Source organism: Lactuca sativa, chromosome 7 (genome assembly GCF_002870075.4).
Source record: "Lactuca sativa cultivar Salinas chromosome 7, Lsat_Salinas_v11, whole genome shotgun sequence".
Taxonomy (NCBI): Eukaryota; Viridiplantae; Streptophyta; class Magnoliopsida; order Asterales; family Asteraceae; genus Lactuca; species Lactuca sativa.
In genome coordinates this window covers 178,397,169-178,402,782 of record NC_056629.2, presented here as the reverse complement: position 1 = coordinate 178,402,782, position 5,614 = coordinate 178,397,169, and positions in this window count along the sequence as shown.

Sequence of the window (5,614 nt, the reverse complement as noted above, 5' to 3'; positions counted from 1 at the left end):
TATAGTCTTGGATAACCTGCATGTACAATAGAGAAACCTAGATCCAAGCATTAGGGTTTGTATGAGCACATAGGATGTTCTTAGGACCAAAACCCATCAGTGGTATCAGAGCCTAGATTGGTTTCTATTGTATTGATGCTTTGTATGTTGAAAAAAATTCGATTTTGTGTTTCTGGGGGCTGAACTCGCCGAGTTTTTTAGATGAACTCGCCGAGTTCATGCTAACTCGACGAGTCCATGCCTGACTCGACGAGTCGGCTGGTCCGAGTGAGGGAAAACCAAGATTTCTTGCTGTTTTTGCTTGAGGATACTTGCCTTATCATATTAGATCAATATAAATCCAATTTTTTGATATATATGACTATATTCTTGATCTAATTGAAGATATTTATCAATTAATAGAATATTTGTTTCCTTATGTGATAATTGATTAATTATTTTGATTAAATTGATAAATTGTTTTGCAAGAAATTATTAAATAAATCAAATATGGATAATTATGTGATTAAATGTTAATTTAGATTATTTGTTATTTGATCCTTGTGTTATGAAATGTTTCATATTTTCCCCTTTAGGTTTTATAGTTTAAATTTGACCTCAAAAGTTTTGTTGTTTTGAAATTTAAATAGTTGAAACCCTATTGTTTTGAAAAAGGTTTCAAAACTTGCCCTCAAGTTTTGGAATTTAAATTTTGATTAATTGTTTAATTTTGATGTATATTTAAATTCTAAACCCTAATGATTTGAAATGTTTCAAAACTTGCCCTCAAGTTTTGGAATTTAAAAGTTGATTAAAGGTTTAATTTAGGAATGTTAAATTCTAAAACCCTAGTATTGTTTTTGAAAAGTTCAAATCACACCCTTATGGTTTTATTAATTAATTAAAGTGTATAATTAAAAAAGGCTTAATAAATCCATAAAAGTTTTGGTTTACAATTTAATTGAATTAAAGGTATAATTATTAAATTTGACCACCTAGTATTTTAAAAGTGTAAAATATACCATATACTATATATAACATTAAAAGTCTAACATTATATATATATATATATATATATATATATATATATATATATATATATATATATATATATATGAGTAAAAGTCAGTCTTACCGTTAGTAGGCCTCATTCACGAAGCTGGTCTATAAGGGGTGTTTAAGGAAATTGCCTATAAAATGGCGATTGAATGGGTATCCACTCTTACCCACCGCACTCTTGACTAGTGGAGGGTCGTTAGCCGAACGAGTAGGATAGGACGAAACCTTCCATTACAAGTATAATGAATTACTAAAGTAACTAAATGTTTTTCAAATTCCCAATATTAGTTACTTAGGCAAAGTGAATTGATGCAATTCCATGAAATTACACTTTGTGCCCTTGCGAAGACGTTAGTGGAGCGTGTGTGGTTTACCGGCACACTAAATGGTTCTAAGCAAAGGTAGCAAAGGGTGACTCAATGTTTGTCATAGTTCGGTGGAGCGTATGTGGTTTACCGTCACATCGAATAGGTGACTGTAACATGTGGGGGCACCATGTAGTTTGCATGGTTATTCACACCCGCTTTGTGATCATCGGCATCCCAATCACAAACAAGAGGGGCATATCGAGATTTAAACATGCCATTGAAATGTTCAATGAATCTCATAGGATCTAGGAGTTTTCATAAATTTAAAACATAAATTTGTTTTTTTGTTTTTCATGGTGGAAATTAGTGAATCGTGATTCACTTACCTTCAAATGTTCTGCAATTTGGGTCACGGCATCCCTCTCCCGAGTTGTAGAATATTGTGTTGGGTCCTAGCCTTAGTATCTCATTTGGGTGATTTACTAAGGACTCAATCAATCAACTAACTTGAATTCGTTTTCTCCCGTTTTGTAGATGTCAAAGTTCGACAACTATGGTCTTCCCAAATCCTGTGGAACAAGCATTCCACATGAAGATGGTATTCCACGATTCGATCGAGGAACAAGAAATCATGCTTCACTTCGTCCACCTCCTCCGATTGTTCTCCCTAACCCACAAGATCGAAGAATTGAAAGGTTCAATATCACTAAAGCCCTATTGGAAATGAAACATGAAGATGGTAAACCCGTGTGTGCCCACGTTCTAGGAATGAAATCACACATTGATAGGTTGATAATGTTGGGTGTGTCATTCCCGGATGAGTTGGCTGTGAATTGGGGTTTGCAGTCACTTCCTGAATCATATAATGAGTTCAAAAGAAAGTATTATATGATGGATCATGACGACAACCTCATCGACCTAACTTACATGCTCATTGCTGCTGAATCAGAAATGATTTGGCGAAGCAATGGAGCGTATTTGTTGGGAAAGTCAACCGACCTACGTTTGCTGCCAAAAGAAAGGGCGTTGGATACAAGTCTGCCCTAAGAACCTGAAGATTCCAGAAGATGGGAGAGTCAAAGAGTATGGTTGTGCTTCAGGTAAAATCCACTATCTAACTCCGTTAAGTTCCTATTCATTGATTCTTAATACATGATGTGATAAGATTGCATTTAATATTTTGCAGGATCGTTGTAAAGAAAGGAAGCTTAGTGAAAGAGCAAGATGAATCTAATCACAAGGAATGGATCTTGATCGCATGGACTTGAAGATTAGATTTTGAGCTTAGATAGTTATGATAGAGTTGTTAGAAATTTTCCTTTTCAAATACATAGTTTTCAATGGATTTTGCATTGTAAGGACAAATGTTTTCCGCTGCTTTTATAAATAAAATAAATTTTTGTTTGACTTATTTATTTATTTGTTTACTTCCTTGCAATGAAATCATTATGAAAATTGATGTTTGCATATTTCTACAACAAATGGATATGATTCTTATTTATGGTGTTTATGGAAAGGTCGAGAATTTACCAAATAGGGAGAGTTTCTCATCGCCCAAGTTTCAATTGGACAGAAATTTGGAATCATGCAACTTGGTTGCATGATGAATGAGAAATTTCATATTTGGAAATTAGACTAATTCATTGACAAAATGTCAAGTGTAGGACTAGGAGATCGAGTACACAAAGTTGCGTGTTGATCAAGTTCACCATAAGAGTAACAAAGATATTCGTCATGATTTACTAATGGTTTAGTAAATATGATTATACTTATAAGATTAAGAGTAATTCTGAATTGATTGAAAAAGTTTAAATCAATAGCAGAACGAATAAGAAGAATCAAGTAGGCAGAAAGATAAAAGTTTCTCCATTCTAAGAAGAAGGGAGAGTAGCTTTTATGCTTTATGATAGGTCTTAATGATTAAGAACCATATCTCAATTGATCCTCTAAGTAAGTCTTAGTACAAATGTATGTCTAAGAAGAAGAATCAAGGATTGAAGAAATGGTTAAATCAAGAAGTCAATCATACTTCGTTCTAATAACAAGTCTTAAAGTTAAGATTGTGACAATGAGTGACAAGTATTAAGAAGGTTTATAACATTCATCAAATGTAGAATATGGAAAAGGGTTTTCTTATTCTTGCACATTTGAAATTGGTAAGTTGTGATGTCTTGGATAAGACAAAGACCAACTAGGACCAATTTATGAAGTGTTTTGATAAAAGCTACACTAACTCTTGAATATTTGTTTGTTAAGAAATGGTTATTAACAAGAGAATCGTATATGTCAAGGAGTCAGTGGGAGACTTAATGGTCTTGAAAGGTTTCAAGAACAAATCAAAATAAACCTTATCGAGTATCACTAGCACACGAGATGAGGTTTACAACCTATCGTGTTGACACTATTTTGTTTATGTGCCATTCCAATTGAGTTAATTATGCATGTGAGTTCTCGTTTGAATGCATAAAAGGCAAGGACCTTGATCAATGAAAAGTACATTGATAGGAAAAGGTGAGCTGCTTAATTACTTAGAAGACATGGTGGGCAGCTGTGCTACCATAAGGCAAGAAATCGAGATTAAGAAAGTTCGATCCATATGAGTTTGAATTTGTCGTAAACTTTGGTTTTGACAAATTCACATGGATAGGAACACATACGCCGTTTAAATCTAAGTGTCATAAGATTTCCTCCTTCATGAAAATGACTGTGAGGAAATACTTTCACTAAGAAAGATTTTAAGAAGATAGTGATTGTGAAAATTGTATTCTCGAATTTGATTATGGTTACGGTATCCCTTTCCATAATTTGAATTGTGAGGTTTGACAATTAGTCCGAATTGTTTAGACACACATATGAACTATCTAAGGCAAAGGTGTATAAGTTCAAGAAGCCTTGATAAAAGATTATCAAAGCACTAAGTATTAGAAACATGAACTTAAGAAATTCAATAAGTATTGTTTTCTGAAAGTTAAGCTGTTTATGAATACATGTCAAAGCTAGTGGGAGCATAAGTGTTATGTTTATAATAATCATCATGATAGTGGGAGCATAAATGTTATGATTGTATGATTATTAAGGATAGTATTGCAAGTTAGCAATATTAATTATAGAAAACTAGAGTCATACTTTGCAAAGTTGTAAGAGTTGAAAGGTTGTTTTGCTATAATTAAGGGAGAGAATATTATGCTTCATTTAAACTCTAAAGGCTTAGGTTGTGGAATGTTAATAAATTTAGTCAAAGGTATATAGTGTGTTCTTAAAATTTCGATTATGATTACGGCATTCCTCTTCACAATTCGAATTTTGAGAACATAGCACATAAAATATTATGGCAGAAGATTGATAAAGTATCAAATCTTTATGTAAGACATTATGCATTGTGTCCCATATGCTTCGGGTATAGGATCGATTGCAAATGCTATAATATTTGACCATTCTAAAATTTTCCAAATGTCTAGCGCATTTAGAGGGAAAGGGACAAGAATCAGTTTTGACAAAAATAATTAAACAACTATCAAAGGACAATCGAAAGTTCGTCGAGGATTGGTCGCTTGTGAGTAGTTGGAAGTATAGTATTGGAAAATATGGAAATGTTTCCATATTGGATAGACCATATCGACATTATTATGAATAGATAAGATTCTATTAAGAATGAGTTGTCATATGGAAAATATGGAAATTTGTCCATATTGGGAATTGAATATTGAAAATCTATGTCTAGATTAGAAACTTTTATGCAAAAGGATGTTCAAAGGAATGTTCTTTGAATGAGAGACATCATATCTAAGGAATTGTATTGTAACAATTTCTGATAGAGGACTTTGTAATTTCATTGGGAATAGTCTTTGTGACCTTGGTGCAGTGACATTACGAAAGCATCATTGCATAAAATGTTAGAATCTAACATATTCCATAAGTGGCAGGAATTCGATATTCTTTCACTTATGAAAAAAGGATTTGGAGTTGAGAAATGAGTATGATTGGAAATGTGTTCAATGTGATATATTTCACAAAGTAAGAACCATAGGTAAACATTGTGTGCATGCTAGGAGCATGGGACGAGTGTAATAATTCAAGTAAGAAGTTGATTACACGAAACAACAAATAATGAGTAATCGATATGGTGATAAATAAAAGGTGTTTTATTTATACTCAAAGGTTTGAGGCCATATGGGATTAGTATTATCCTTGTGTTTCACTTTGCATGTTTTGACTTCCAGAATAATTTAATTGGTTAAGAACAGTCAAATTATTCGAACGGGCCACAG